At 42.9% G+C, this 17,110-nt stretch overlaps 1 protein-coding gene across 8 annotated transcripts in view; it reads right to left on the bottom strand.

The window, feature by feature from the left end:
- The window catches only part of Akap6 (A-kinase anchoring protein 6), a 440,592-nt gene that overhangs the window by 228,191 nt on the left and 195,291 nt on the right, over positions 1 to 17,110 (bottom strand).

The raw sequence follows: 17,110 nt of genomic DNA, 5'->3' as shown, positions 1-17,110 counted from the left end.
GACGGGAAGAAATATTCTTGCCCGGGAAGCACAAATCACAATAATCTTGCGATTTTTCAAATAGTGGTTATAAAATTTTATTGACCATTTAAAAGAACACATCTGTGGAGGCAGAAAATATTTTGAAAAAGTGAAAATCCAGCTATAAACGGAACCTGGCGTCTGCTTTCCTTGTGTAGGTCAACAGCGCCACCTGGAGGTCATGCGGAGTAAGGGCAGGCTTCCATGTTCACTGTACTGGGTATGGTATGCAGTTTCCCTATTATACGAAACCCATCCTCTTTCTTTTTTCTTTCTTTCTTTCTTATCTTATTCCTATTTCTTCCTTCTTTCCTTTCTTTCTCTTTTTACCTCTGATTATTTTTATCACTATTTTAATGCCTTTTGAGGATATCCTAAGACAAAAATAAGACCAATATGTAAACATTCGCTTTCTTTGTCCTGCTTCTCAGAAGATGAATTTTATTATTTAGTACATCGCAGGTAATTTTTTAAAATTAATTACACGAAATTTGAGCAGTGTTCCTCTAGTGGAGTATGAGAAAAGGGGAAATGGATGTTAGAAAAGAGAAAAGCAGAGGAAGAAAGCCCAGAGACACGCTCCGGAGAGGTCAGACATGTTAGAGAGGCCCTCGGTCTCACTATAGAGTGCTACTCTTGTCCTGGGTGGATCTTGGTTTGGTGCCCCATGGAGTGATGTGGCCATGTTTTCCCGGGATTTCCTAGGAGGCTGTCAATACTTCACAAATTCCCACCTGTCATATTTAAGACAGCTGTCCTCGGATGTACCTGCTACTCCCACAAATACAGCAGAGTTCAGCAGAACTCAAGTCATCAGACAGTGCCCTCATAATGGAATTTTTGTGGAAGAGTTAAGAGCCCCTTCGGCGAGCGTATAAACCTACAGAAGCGTTTTTTGTCACCTACAGGGGAGTGTAGATGACTGACAACTGAGATGGAAATCATAATTTTAGTACACACGTCAACTACCACTTATTGTTAAGTTTGACTTGAGTTGTATATAAATCGGTGTGTGGATGAAATTAAGTCAGGAAGCAAACTATTTGGAAACTAATTGAGTCTGAAGGACCAATAGTTAAGTATGCTACCTTAAATATAATCAATACTAGATGATTAATTATCTCCTCTCTCTCTCTCTCTCTCTCTCTCTCTCTCTCTCTCTCTCTCTCTCTCTCTCTCTCTCCAACCAGGAAAGTATATGATAATGTCCAGGGTCCACATCTTAGATGTTGTTAGTCAAAGAGTTTTAGGCCATGCATGTCGGATTTCCTAGCAGAGCCATGAGTGCAGGGTTAGCTGAGATGCAATTAGCAAACCCAGGGACCTGGGAAATCTTCCTTGAACTTGTGTCTGTGCAGCTCAGCCACTCAGCAAAACAGGGCTGACATCAAAGAGAACGAGGTCCTTTCTCTGGAAATGTCTTCTGAACTGTAGGCCACCCTCACCACTTTTACGGGCTGGATGATCTCCTGCCTCTTCTTTTTTGCCAATGCCAAGTTTCATCCATCAAAACAGAAACGTGAGAAGTCTCACTGTTCCCATTTGTAACAAAAACCAGGTTGTACTTTCTCTTAGGGAAACCCTGGATTTCCATTCCCACCGCCCCCACTGTTGCTGGGTGTGGCTTTAAGAATGTGGATTTACGTAAACTGCTCTGTGGGAATTTGGTTTCACTGGTGTTCCTTCAGTTCTTGGTGCATTTATCTCCTGGCTTTGCCCAGAGTTCCAGCACCTCCATGTACTATCAAGGGCACTTCCTGTGAGTCACAGGACATCTTCTCTCTCAGAAAGACCCAGAGAGTGACGCGCACACACACACACACACACACACACACACAGCCGATGTTCACTTTCAGAGGACTCACTGACATCTTTGTGGTTGTAAATAAAGGAAAACAGGCCAGTGTGGATGATAACATGCAGAAATGAGGTGAATCTAGAAAATACAACTATTTTGAAGTAGGGATCGAACTATGGTATAACAAAGATTCATTTAAATACTTACTAAGATCCTATGTATGAAGCATACTGTTAGACATGAATGGGCACAAAAAGATGAATATCATTATTAAAAAGCCAGCAGAATACAAAGCGTGTCTAAACTCTGATATATTGGATTCAAATGATTTTGTAAGAAAAAAATTTCTGATAGAGTGAGGAAAATATTCTGTTATATGCAGAACTCTTATCTGTACCCAAATTTGTTCCTTCCTATGTTTAGCACTAAGATACATGAGTGTGTTTCTCTAGTGTTCTAGATAACTATAAAAGCCAGGTTTCCTCCTGCCTGGCACTGCCCTGCACTGTGTGGGGAACGCACCTCCCCCATCCCCACAGCACAAATGCTGAGGTAAGCACCTGGCTCCTTAGCCTCAGTTCCTCTCCCTCACACTGATCTCTTTCTGCCCCCTTTGAGAGGAGCTCTACATGAAAGATTACCACAGGGTTCACTCCTAACCTACTGAGGGAAAATTTAAAGGAAGTTAAATGCTTGAACAAGACCTTCTACCTGTGCCTTAACAGGCTGAATGACTCGGTTTCTTACAGAGAAAGTGGTTATCAGACAGCGTTAGCCACGCCCCGAAAGGCCAGTTTCCCTGTCTGTTGTCTGGATGTGTGCCACAGGCATCTGTGTCTTCACCTCAAAAAGATTCTGTCTCCTGCTAGAGACCTCAGATGTGATTTCTGAGGCAGGCTGGATCAAATCAGCTGCCTTCAAACAGAGCCATGCCGAAGAACCCCAGATGTGTGAACTGCTTAACTTTATGGAGCAAAAATGGCCAACTTCTCTTGGTGAGTACCTCAAAGCGTTAAAAACCTAATTGCCACTTTCTCAGGATCCCACAGTTAAGGGCTCGGTGAACTCATCCAGGTAATTCTAGCTGAAGTAATAAAGCTCCCCTCAGTAGGATCTGTTGTGTAACAGATCACAACAGATCCTGTGTGTTAGGATCACAGGAGCTGGGGACAGTTGCCACACTCAGTATGCAGATGAGAAGAGTAAGTGTCCTGCCCGTGCCCAGAGCAGATGTGATAGACTCAGTGACCAAATACAGAGTCTCACCGGTACCCATGACATCTCGAAGACCAGCTGATTTTACTGGCAGGCTTTCTTCACGGAAATCGAAAGTTGAAAATTAATAAAGATTAGGTAAGGATAACAGAAGGTGATATTAAGAGAGAGGGAGAGAGAAATATCCATCGTGAGCCAGGGCGGACATTAAGGAACAGGGGTAGAGCCATGCAGAACTGAATTTGGTTCCAGTAGTTACTACAGAAGTTCCTTCCTGCCTTGAAATCGGTCCCTTCCCCTGTAAAATTCAGAGGATAATAGTCGTTTTTGAGGTTCCATGATAATTACCAGAGAAAGTGCATTGAAGGCTACTCATCCTTAAATGAAGCCTCTTTCCCAACACCCACTGCCACCACCAGGACTCAGAGAACATCACAGAAACTCAAAGAACATGACAGCCTCAAGACCTCCCGGCAGCTATGAGGACAGAATGGCCCCTGGAACATAATGGTCAGTCAGGTAAGATGAGGGGTAAGCGCTGAGCTACACCAAAGACTGTCTCAAAAGCTAAGAAGACAGGGAGGACTCAGCGAAGACACCTGGTCTGACCTCTGACCTCTGCATGTGCATGAGCACACACTTACCCATTCACATTGCAAACACATATAGAACACACACACACACACACACACACACACACACACACACACACCCGCACACACTTGATTATCCAGTAAGTGCACGGCACTGTGCTAGGCACTGCTGGGAAGACAGACAAGAAAAGTTCCCACACAGCACAGCCTGACGGGTGGCACTGGGCACTCAGAGACACCCAAGGTTCTGCTTCCAACATCAGGGAGCCTCTGAACAGAAAGCCGCCGGGAAGCCTGCAGGTTAGCAAGGATGCCACCAACCAATGTTTCTATTAATAGCCAAGCCTTAAGAATAAAATTTGTAAAAAAAAAAAAAAAAAATACACACTCTTGGGACCAAGTCTTTAGCAGTGGGGCTACCAACAAGTCACAGTTAAGGGACACCACGAACTTCCCACTGTATAGCTTTGTTTAGGCTCTGAGGACCAGTAAATTAGACCTCCACTGAGAAGTAAAATTAGGCGCCGAGATTGGATGTGAGCGTCCTGCAGGATGTAGATTCGTGCGTTTCTAAACGTAATTCTTATACAGCATTCCTCTCAGAAACGTCTAATTTAGGTTTTTAGTCAGTCACACTCAAGCGCAGCGTATCTCTGCCTGACCACGAATCCACCTGTGTACTGCTGTGCCGCCAGAGCCAGAGGCTCCTGCGAGTTACAAACATTTGTCTCCTCCGCTTCACTCATTTGCCCCCTTCCTGTTCACAAAGCCCAGACCAGGAGAGAGGAGGACTGAGACCGAAGAGAGGCATGCCGATGGAAGCTCAATGGGTAGCTTTAGAATAGAAGATAGGGGCAAAAAACAAGAGGGAAAAAGTCAAGAAATAGCTTTATCTAAAACACGGCAGATAGAGACAGTCCCTTCTGAGCTCAGGGTTATGCAAGAGGGAAACTGAGTTGAAACCTGTGGGCCTTGCGGTCTTAGTAATAGTGATCGCAACTAGGATGAGAGGAGCCCAGGAAGAGACCTGTCTTACAGAGGGGAAGGATTCCTGAAAAGGGTCAGATGCAGATACTTGCTGGGGACCCCTGTGGTTGAATTAGGGAAAAGCTAGAAGAAGCTGAGGAGGAGGGCGACCCTGTAGGAGGACCAGCAGTCTCAACTAACCTGGACCCCTGAGATCACTCAGACACTGAATCACCAACCAGGCAGCATACGCCAGCTATTATGAGGCCCCCAACTCATATACAGCAGAAGATGGCCTGGTCTGGCTTCAGTGAGAGAAGATGCACCTAACCCCAGAGAGACTTGAGGCCCCAGGGAGTGGGGAGGTCTGTTGAGGTGGGGGTGGGGGTGGTGGGGACCTCCTCTTGGAGATGGGGGAGAAGGTATGGGATGAGGAACAGCCAGAGGGTGGACCTGGAGGGGGATAACAACTGGATTATAAGAAAAGATTAAATAATTAATAATAATAATTAAATAATTAATAATAAAATGATAATAATAATAGAAAAAAGAATTAGAGACTGAAATCAGTTGCTCCTTATTTGTGTATACAAAGAAATTATCAAAGATTCTAAGAGCAAAAGAAAACCAGAATACAAATTGTGATAATCTAATTTAAAAAGCTTAAAAAATACTTCAGAATAAACTGCAGGTTGTAATAAGCTATTGTTAATTAATATTAATTAATATTAAATGAGCACTTATTTGTCAAACATTATTTTAATCCTCACAAGAACCCTGTAAGATTTCCATATGCTCAGGGAGGAACCTGAGACATGGACAGACTCATGGAGCTGGGAGTGCTCCCAGGTCACCTCACCAGGCCCAAAGATTTGCAGACCTCCTCTAAGCCGGACTGTATGGAGTACCTGCAAACCTGCAGGGAAACTTGGGCAGATTAGTTGATCTTTATTTTCTTATAAGTACAAAACATTTAACATATTGATACCTTTGAATCTAGAATATTAATACTTTAAAGGTTTTTTTAAAACTTACTTTTATTGTATGTATGTAGGTGTTTTGCCTGCATACGTGTCTGCTTACCATGTATATGCAGTGCCCCAAAAAGCCACAAGGCAGACAATGAAACTGGAGCTACAAATAGTTGTAAGCTGCCATGTGGGTGCTGGGAATTGAACCTGGGCCCTCTGGAAAAGCAGCTGGTGCTCTTAACCACTGAGCCATCTCTCTAGCCCTTTGAATGGTTTAATTGTAGGTTTTCTACGAGCAGCAGCATGATTTTAAATGCTCGATATTTCAGGTTTTCATTCCAGCTATTTTAATAACTAACAACATTTCTGAGTCATGGCAGACTGCCCAGTGCACAGAGAAGACAGGCACAGAGGTGCTGTATATTTCACTTTAGCCATAAAGCTACAACGTGATTACTTAGGATCCTTTCTCCAGGTTTGGACCACCACACCAGACTACGTAGACAGACTTAATCATGGGTTCAGAGAGAGGAAAAAGGTCTGTAGCAACCTCTGCTGGTGTCTCTTTTTGCCACGAATCTGTAGCAGCTTAGTGCTGGCCACACAACTCAGCCACCTGCGTCCCAGCTCGGACTCACAGCTCTCTCCCCATTTAACTAGTCTCGGTTTTTCTTGATTATTGTTTCCTTTTTGTCTTTTTCTCCTCATTCCTCCTTCTCCCAGCCCCTTCCTGTCTTATTCTTTACTCCCTGACTCTCTTTTCTTCTTCTCCCCTTCTCTCCTCTTTTTTCTTTCTGGTGTCTTTTATTCACAGCTAAAGTACCCCACCGCTGTTTCCTTCCGGATAGTCATGTAACTTCAGTAAGCAACATTTCCTGATATTCCCGTAAAGCTTTCAGGGGCAAAAGGGAGAGGCCATTCCTTGACACGGAAGAGTGGAGCTGAACATGTTGTTATAACCGTGTTTGGATTTGCACCACATGCTTTCCTCTTTGGTAAGACCTTGCAAAGCAAACATCTTCTACAGGAACGGACGTGGACTGATGGGGCGTCTGTATGATACCAAGGTTATCCAAAAGATGACATGTAATTGTTGAGTAGTCACCTAAACTCTTCTGGTTGGAGCACATACTACTTTTAAGACTATCATTCTTACAAAAGCGGTAAAACTCCATGTGCAGAGATGATCATGTGGACAAGAAAATACAACAACTGCTGTAGGACTTCAGGGCAGCAGTCAGGAGAGTTCACAACTCAGTGAGTTCTATCACTGCACACAGAGAGCACACAGCTCGGCTCCAAACAGCCCACACACTGGACTACACACTGGACTGCAGGGCGCGTCCAGGAGGTAGTTGTGCCTAAGAACTTAGGCATTGTGTCGTCAAGCGTCAAAGTACCCCTGTTCATTTTAAAGTTGCCCAGGCAGCTTTTGGACAAGAGTTCTGATTCAAAGTAGAAAGATAGATGAGGGCTTCAGGAATAATGCGAAGTTATCCATGCTCCTGATTCATCCGTGTATAGATTTTCTACACTGGGTGACACCAAGCCGGCTGTATCAGATATTAAACTGCCCTTTTTGTTAAACTCCACAAACATGTACTGATGTAGATTGTCTTGTTTTTTAAACATTTTATTTATTAAGACTCCACAATGAATCGGAAGCTGTACCAGGATTCACAGATGGGAGACCTTACACAGCTCAAAGCACAGGACATTGTGAAGTTAAGCTGCACCTGACCAGTACATCAAACGTTTAATGTAAAAATTCCTTTATACTTACGACTTACTGGGAAAATGGATGAACATAGAAAATACGATGTTAAATGACATCACCAAAACTCAAAAAGAATGAAGCAATCACATACGTGATGCCTGTAATGCATACATGTTTCTATGTATGTATGCTTATAGTATAACATTTAGAAAGGTGACTAAAAAAGGATCCATTAGGAATTGAGGACGGTCAGAATTCAGGCAAAAAGACACAAATTGTGAAAGAAAATAGGAAGTTAATTGTTCTACCTTTCAACTCTGACATGGCTTTTGCTTTTGCTTTTCTTTCTTCCTTGTCTTTTTTTAGGGGGGAGGTTGGGACGGAGGGATAAACCCTATACAAAGCCTCGTGACTTCAGAACTGCATAACCATCCACAGGGTATACACAGCTTGAGATGGAAAAGTTTTTGCTTGATGGTTAGCACAATCTAGGAGTGTGATGTTTTTAATCTGTGAGTTCATTAATAAGGAAAGAGTGAGTTCTTAAGGAAGAAACTCTGAAGAAATTTTGTCTTCTTTGAGCTTTGTTAATAGGAATTCATAAATATGTATTGAATAATTTTAAGATGGTAAGACTGTATTATATGGTAATATAAATGATACCTTGTTGTGGAAAAATAACTGTATGTTTTTAAAATCGTGAAAGTGAGGCATTAACTATATGTAAATGTATGGATGTCTGGCTTAAGAGACAGCTAGATTTCTATTTCTCTTCTGGATTTAATCAATGCCGTTACTTCTCAAAAACTCTATTGCATGAGGAATAAGAACGAAATACTATTCTAATATTACTGTGAGAATAGCTTTACCTTTGCAGGCCCCTGAAAGTGTCTTAGGGACCAGTGAGAGGTACCTGGCCCACGGTCTGAGAACCTCTCATGAATATACCCTTAAAGGGTCAGGAGCCACTAGGAAAGAAGTTCACTTGGTGGTTTCTTAGAGGAAACTATTAGTCTGACCAAAGGAAGGCGAGGACATGAGAGTAACAGAGAGCTCTGTGGCAAATAAAGCCCAAAAGAGAACAGCTTGTTGTGAGAGCTCTAAGTCGTCGAACATAGCTAACACTGGAAAGGGGAAAACAATGAGAAAAGAGGTTGGCCAAGTGCTGGGCCACATGCAATGTGTGCATGTGTTTGAACTTCCTCCTGAGGGCCATAAGTGGTTGCTAGATCACTGAAGCAGGAGAAAGAAAGATTATTATTGATATCTTAAAAGACTCACTTTGGCTGCTTTGTGGGAAACAGGTTTCCAAGCCAAGAAAAGAGAAACCAGTCCAAAGGCTGCTAAGAAGACTTAGGCTAGAGTAGGGCAGGTTCCAGCTTGCTTTCTAGTTCTGTGATAAAAACACTGACTAAAACTAACTTGGGTACAAAGAGCTTCTCCGGCTTACAAGTTACAGTGTATCACTGAGGGAATCCAAAGCAGGAATTAAGGTAGTCACAATGAATGCTGCTTCCAGGCTTGCTCCCTCTGGCTTACAAGTTACTCCACTTATATCGCTCAGGCCTTTCTGCTCAGGAATACAACACCCACAAGGAATTAAGTCTCCCTATATTAGTTAATATTTAATAAAATGCCCCACAGATTTGGCTATAGTTTAATGGCGACTCTTCAATGGAAAGTCCCTCTTTCCAGATGACCCTAGGATGGTGTGATGGTTTGTCTATGCTCAGCCCAGGGAGTGGCACTATTAGAAGGAGAGGCCCTGTCGGAGTAGGTGTGGCCTTGTTGGGGTAGGTATGTCGCTGTGCATGTGGGCTTTAAGACCCCCATCCTAGCTGCCTGGAAGTCAGTATTCTGCTAGCAGCTTTCAGATAAAGATGTAGAACTTTCAGCTCCTCCTGAACCATGCCTTCCTGGACACTGCCATGCTCCTGCCTTGTTGATAATGGGCTGAACCTCTGAACCTGTAAGCCAGCCCCAATTAAATGTTGTCCCTATAATCGTTGCCTTGGTCATGGTGTATGTTCACAGCAGTAAAACCCTATCTAAGACAGATTGTGTCTTGGTCAGGGTTTGTATTCTTGCACAAACATCATGACCAAGAAGTAAGTTGGGGAGGAAAGGGTTTATTCAGCTTACACTTCCACATTGCTGTTCATCACCAAAGGAAGTCAGGACAGGAACTCACACAGGGCAGGAACTTGGAGGCAGGAGCTGACACAGATCAATGAAGGGGTGTTGCTTACCGGCTTGCTTCCCCTGGCTTGCTCAGCTTGCTTTCTTCTAGAACCCATGACCACACAGCCCAGGGATGGCATCACCCACAATGGGTTGGGCCCTCCCCCATTGATCACTAATAGAGAAAAATGCCTTACAGCTGGAACTCTTGGAGGCATTTCCTCAAGTTTGTGTCATGTTGACACATAAAACCAGCTAGTACAGATGGGTTAACTTGACTAAAACCAACCAGCAGAGTGAACATGGACAGACATGCCCATTTACCGAGAGTGCTGGAGGGTAGAATGGACAAGACCAATTGGTAGCACCAGATGATGGAGATGTTGGAGTCGGAAACAACTGCCAACTTCCTAATTTGGTTGGAGGAATCTTTCCTTGACAGAAGGAAGAGGAAGTTCCTAGTGGTTCATAGGAAGATTGAGAACATGTTAGCTATCATAACTTCCATTTCTGAACTCATACATTTATGATGTCTAGTAAGGAAGCTAGCTAGCTTGTGAGCTCGGAAATCTGCAGCAAGATCCAGTCAGTGACAGCGACATGTAAGTGGTACTAGGGACTGCGGCATAGACAAGATGACCCAGGAGCCGGATGTAAACAGCAGACCCACTGTGTGTTCTGTATCATGATGCCTGAAAGCACACAGCACACTCAAGTTTCTTCACACCAGCTTCCTGTGCTTTGTCTGTATCAGTGGTTCTGTCTGTGTCTTAGAGTTGACAATGAAACTTCTGTATATAAACCACAGAAGAGAAAGCTCTCTAAAGTCCATCAAGATCTTTAAAAAAAATGTTTAAGCACCTATGCTGCACCACACATGGTTTAGCAGAGCGTTGGCTTGTCCCTTTGAGATCATTTTCAAGATGCAATATAACCAGGAGGTGATGCTCTGCTAGGAAGCATTCCTGGACTTGGAGAGACAGGTTTTTGCTGTAAACAGAGTGGCGTTCATTCCTCACTGTGGCCTGTACCCTCTTGCTTATAGGTTGACAAGGTGATCCCTGGTGTCTTCCACATACTCAACGTCTTGTGACTTATTCGTGGTATCTGTCCTTCAAGATCCACCTCAAATGTTCCTCTCCCAAGAATCACCCCATTTTATTGATACTTTTCCACCATCTTTTCTTAGTCTTTCTATCTTGACCCATCAGGAGTTGGATGGACAATTCTAAATGTATTGGAGGCCTTTCTTCCTTCTACACATAACATAGTATAATCACCTTCCTTCTGGTTAAATTTACTGAGGGAATTATTTATAAGTATGTAACTGTAGATATGTTATAAATATTCATATTTACAAATAAATAAGTACATATTATTTATAGGGCTGCTGCGTGGCAATCTCATAGACTAGAATGATGTTTATATTGGTCTGAACACATAGTCATTGCATAAATTTGTCCACGTGAACTTCCTAAGAGGACAGAGAAATGCATTAACTAAAATTATTGGACCAGTTAGGAGAAAATCGACTCTACTACAATATAAGCAGCCTCCATTGTGGCGGGAGGCTCAGAGCCTTACAAAGAAAAGGTACAGGAAGCCACAATAGGTATCAAGATGTGGGAAGGCTAGATGTGGACAGTGTGGCAGGGAATCCTGCAGAAAGTCGACTTCAAAGTGACTTAGGCAACTAAAGGGTGGAAGAGAAAATGAGGTAAATGGTGCTAGCGGTACTCGGGGCTCTTCAGGAACTTGAACACGTTTAACTGTCACAGCCTTTAGCCACACACCTCTTTTGCCTGTGCTTTTCTAAGATAGTGGTATGGACAGGCTGGTCTTGAACTCATGACCCTTTTGACTCCTCCTCTCATATGCTTGGATTAGTAGTATATTTTGCAGGGGGCACAACTGAAGTACCAAAGAGTCAAGTTATTTATTCAAAATAGCATACATGGTAAGTTTAATGCTAGAGGGAAAGATGGGGCTTGGTTTAGAAGACATTATGGCTCCAGAGCCCACCTTATCAGCTGTCATGTTGCAACCATGCAGCACCAGGGAATCTTTTCAGTCACTAATGCATTGCTCAGAAATCTTCCCACCCACAGTGGCATCTCCTTTACTATAAAGTCCTATCTACCATGCTTCTGAGTATTCTTCTTTTTTATATCTTAAGCAAGACTACTCTAGGAGGTCTTTATCATTTTATATCCCAGTGGAATGTGTCAGCAACAGATCAGGGCACAGGACAATGTTTTATGGATCCTCCATCTCATTAAGCACCCCTTGGTTGGTGGTCTCTTAAACACAATGGCGTGCACCAAACAGTATAAGCGTTGAGACAGAGTGACGGTAGGACGAGAAAAACAAACAAGAAAAATAGGTTTACTACAGGTTTACTTTGTAAATATAAATTTAAAAATAAACATTAATTTTGCAAATATGAATACAAATCTTCTCTATGGTACAGAAATTAAGGAAATCATAGCAAAAAAAAGTGTTGGATCAACTCTGCCATATTTAGTTTGGAGGTCAGAAAGGAGGAAAAGGTAAAGTACTAAATTGCTAACTATAATATATGCCTTTGTTTCTGTCTCTCTGCCCCACCCTCCCTTCCTCTTTTTCTCAAACTCTCTCTCTCTCTCTCTCTCTCTCTCTCTCTCTCTCTCTCTCTCTCTCTCTCTCTCTCCCCCCATCCCTAAATATATACACATCGGGGGAGGGGGGATGTCCTATAAGTGATACTTTGCCAATATGATTTTCCTAAAACATTCAAGAAAGAGAAAGCACAATTACTTCCCGAAGGTCAGTGGGAAACAGACCAGCCACTAGCTTCATGGAAAGTAAGCCAGCGTCTTCACTCTTCAGTCTGAAGAATAGAAAGCTTAAGTCACATGGTCCTGACTTAGCAGCAGCACCCTTTCACGATTACGTTTTTATTCACAAAGCAAGCTCCCGACGGTCTGGTTTGGACAGTAAGACGCTCTGCCTCAGACACAGGCTGATGTCACTCAGGACCGTGACATAGAACCTACACTTTGGGGATGGATTTTCCCTACCTTGTCTGAACAGAGGACCAACAGTACCGACAGACATCACAAAGGCAAGTCTGCCAAGAAGAATGTTTCTGATATGGTGCATTTACCTGACCTCATTTGACATAAATTCATACTGGTGCACGTCTAATTCTTACTGGGTCACTCACTGTCTAACTGTCAGGCCCCGCTCTTCCGGGACACCTGTGTCTTTCACCTGATAGCACTGAGGCTGCATCAGGGAGAGTTTCACACTCCAAGCTTGTGGGTGTGCAGTCTCGCTTTCACACACAGTTAAGGTTGTCTAAGAGAAACTCATCCAGAATCCCATGCAACACAGAGTTAGCCGGGTTGAAGTAAAAAGCCCCAAAGAATGCTGTCCACAGAGCCAAAGGTTCTCACTGCAGTTTTGTTCAATATAATCGATGCCAAGTCTCCAGATTCACAGGGGAATTCATAATAACATGAAGATTAGCATGCGTGTATCTGTACTCTTCGGGATTTCACAAAACAGTCAATGCAACAGTGTGATGAAATACATCATATCTCAAAACTACAAAGGGCACCTAAGCGCAGTGGTTCTCACAGCAATCTCAGCACTCGGGAGGTCAAGCCAGGAGGAGGACCACAAGTCTGAGACAAACTCTCACTACAAAGCAAGTTCGAGACCAGCCTGGGCTACAGAGTTAGACCCTATCTCAAGCAATAGAATCAGAGAAAACCACAGAGCTTTAGTCGTAAACGTTAGGAGGCTTAGCTATCCATAATTAATAAGTGGGGTTATGAATTAAAGCCAACTGCCACTGTGAAGTCATTGGACAGGGTAGTAGCTTTTCTATCTCCCTTCACCAACAACACTGCGTTATCTATACATTTTATTAATCAAATATGATAGAGTATGAAAGGAATGACTACTTATTATCTTTCCCGAAATGCTATAGGTAAGCAAGAGAGGATTTTGCTCAGATTTGTAATTGTCTCCTTCCAAAAATGCCACATGGTAATAAAAAAAAAGGTTATTGTTTTGTGCTTAAAGGAGAAGAGAATAATTCACTGGGGTCCTAAGCATAGCTTTAATTGGATTTTTAAATGTGGGCCAGCAAGATAGCTTGACGGATAAAAGCTGCCGTGTAAACCTGACGGCCTGAAATGTCCCCAGAAACCGTGTCAAAAGCTGGAGATGCTATCAAGCCAGCAACCCCACTGCTCCTATAAGCTGGTGGGTGGGAACTGGGAAAACACTCATGGTCTAGCTAGCCTGGAGTGCACAAGTTAGAAAAAGCAAGAGCCTCCCCTATCCCTCTCCACCTTCCCCCCTCCCCCTTCCCCTCCCCCTTCCCCTCCCCCCACCTTCTCTCCCTCTCTCTCTTTATCCTCTCTCCTCAACTTCCCCTATATCCCTATCTTCGTCTCCTTCTCGCTCTCCTCTCAAAATTAAAACTGTCTTCAAAATGTAAACCTGAATGTTAACTGCATTTTGCTGCTGTAATCATATTGATATCTGGGTTTGTTGCCTAGTCATGGCCTTTCTAAGAAAAAGTACAGAACGTTTTTTGGTTTTTTGTTTTTTGTTTGTTTGTTTTGTTTTTTTGTTTTTGTTTTTGTTTTTGTTTGGTTTTTTTTGTTTTTTTGTTTTTGTTTTTTTTTTTCAAGAGAACCAGCTGCAGTGCAGAGCATGGCCTCACGGTGGTGCTAAAGCCTCACTGATATTCTGTCAAGGCCCATAGAAAGCTTTGCAGAAACCACAGAAGGCATTGTTGCCACATTCCTCCTGGGAAACCAAGAAAGAATTTGCTTCTAATCTGTGGTTCTTCTCAACCAACCTTGAACAATGACCTTGACATGCTCAACAAATCTATCAGCAGGGTTAATTCGAGGCTGCTTGTCTCTCCTGGCGTTGCTACAATACATTACACTGAAGACTTGTTATTATCCCTAAAGAGACTTCTGTGGGCTTATCTTTAAAAGCATTGTGTTGATTTAGAATTCTCAACTCGGATTATGGCCACAGCGTTGGCATTTAAGATTTACTGCGTAACCTAACTTGATGTGGTCCCTCTGAACCGTTTATTAAATTTTTACTTCTCCCAGCCCCCAAATTTCAACTTGAAATTTGAAACCAGCCTTTTCTCCTCTTTCTTATTGTAAGACAGACGCAGAAACATAATGAATCATCTTCATGGATCCACAGTTCTGTAGTAACATAAGCAGCCTATTGCAAAACCCTTCGAAATTAGCCCTAAAAGATTATTGTCCAATTTAATTGAATATTGCAACTGCTTGAAGAACTTTAATAATTTTTATTATCGTGTGCATATGTGTTGCCATATCACGAGTATAGCAGTCAGAGCAGTTGTGGAGTTGATTCTCTCCATTTTCCTATAGTGGGTCCTGGGGATCAAACTCGGGTCTCTAGGCTTGCACAGCAAGCACCTTTATGAACAGAGCCATCTTGCCAGACCTACTTGAAGAGTTTATAAAGCGATAAACAATAGATCCTGACTTGCTCTGGGGTAAAGTTTGAGACTGGGATGTTTGGAATGACCTCTAGCAGTTCTAATGAGCAGTCACAGCTGAAAATCACCCTGGTTTAGAGGCATGACCCCAGACGAGAGTCAACTCAATGTTTGGAAGCTGCCAATCCTATATGCTTAAAAACCATAGTTAGTCTCCCATTAAAGATTGCAGATTTAAGAAAAAAGATTGCAGATTAGTAACTTGAAGCCAAATCTTTGCCATGAGTATGTTTGTTGGGTCTATTTTAAAACCGCTTGGATCCAAATTTTAGAATTGGGAGCTTTCACATAAAATGTAGGTTTCCTACTTACTTTTAAATCTCTTGTCACACAAAGCCACATTCCTATGCAAATGCCATCTGAAGCAGAGAGGTGTTGTCCTTTAGACGCCTTGTGTGGGCTCCAGTTGAATCAGCCCACTGTCCCTCATTTATACAATCCTACACGGCTCATTTACACCATCCACCTGGTCCCTTAGATCATTGGTTTGCAACCCTAGTCTAGAAGAAGCTCACACTTAACGAAACATTCAATCATTCATTCACTCATTTATGCATTCATTAAACAGATTCATTTCCTAGCTTTGCTGTACAGACGTTTGACATTCAGATTCCCTCTCTGGCCCCTTTTCTTCTAACTTCATAGTGCCCTCCTTCTACCAAGCTGTTCCAACAAGCAGCTACAGCAAGACATAGCTGTAGTAATAACACACCGGTTCATTTTGGAAGCTCCCTGGTGACCCGGACCAGTGGCATGTGAGAAGTAATGTGTCAGACATGCATGTCCACAGAAGAAAACAGGCTGCCTTTCACTTTTTCTTTCTCAGGAGCTAGAGTGAACACAAGGTCCAGAAGAGAAAAGAAGTAGTAATGAGAGAAAAGGTGGAAAGAGAGCAAATGTAGAGACAAGGGGGGGGCCCTGTGGGAGGAAGAGTGAGTGGTTCTCATGCTCTACCTAACAGGACCAGTGGGGTACTTTCACCATTTGTATGTGAAATGGCCCCCACATGCTCACACACTTGGACATGTGCTCCCCAGCCATTTGCTATTGTGGTCATGGAACTTTTAGGAGGTGATTTGTTGCAGGAAATGAGTTTCTGGGGGTGACCCTGAGGTTGACATAATTTTACCCATCCAGTTTCCAGTCTAGCCTCTGTTTCCAGTTCTGCTGCAAAGTGGAGAGTCCCAGCCACGTCAGCCTGTCATGAAGCTGTCTGTGGTCATGCCTTCCCTGTCATGATGGACTGTGTCCCTTCTAACTGCATGCACTCCCTTAAGCTACTTCATCAGGTACCTGGTCACAAAGACGGTGAGAGAAGCCAGTTTAAGTCAGAGGAAAATCTGGGTGTGTGGCATCCAGTGAATCATTGTATATGTCACCATATTATATTATGTTATGATATTATGACTTATTCTTGCTCTGAATAAGGAGATGCAACTGTGGTTCATACTATGGGGGTCATATGGGTAGACAGCATGAACAAAACTTGGATTTGACTTGTGCTGAGTGAAATAAATCAGTCACAGGAAAGACATGGCATCATTCTATGCAGATGCCGCTGCCAGCGTACTTAAAATCAGAGGCCAGGGGCTGAGACGAAGGGAGTCATTGTTTAATGGCATAGAATAGTAGTTCTCAACCCATGCACCATGCAGGGTCGAACAACATTTTCACAGGGGTGTATGACCATTAGAAAACATAGGTATTTGCATTATGATTTACTACAGTAGCAAAACTATAGTAATGGAGTAGCAACAGAAATAATTGTGTGACTGGAGGTCACAACAATGTGAGGAAGTGTATTAAAGGGCCAGCCATAGCGTTAAGGTTGAGAACCACTGGCAAGAGTCCTGAAAAGCTGTTTCACAAGAATGTGAATACCCCGCACTAATGAACTGTACACCTCAAATGGTTAAAATGGCAAGCTTTATTATGTCAGTTTTGGTAACCACAATGAAGGAAAAACAGGGAAGAAAGACCACTGTCAGAGTGTGATCATGGAGGTGTCAGCACGTAACCGGAATGAAGTCTGAAAAGACGGGGCCTGTCTGTACCCATTTTACCATGGGAAGATTGTCAAAACCAGTGTCACTTTAA

The sequence above is a fragment of the Rattus norvegicus genome, chromosome 6, assembly GCF_021556685.1.
Source record: "Rattus norvegicus strain SHRSP/BbbUtx chromosome 6, alternate assembly SHRSP_T2T, whole genome shotgun sequence".
Taxonomy (NCBI): Eukaryota; Metazoa; Chordata; class Mammalia; order Rodentia; family Muridae; genus Rattus; species Rattus norvegicus.
This window is presented reverse-complemented; position numbering and strand designations above follow the sequence as displayed.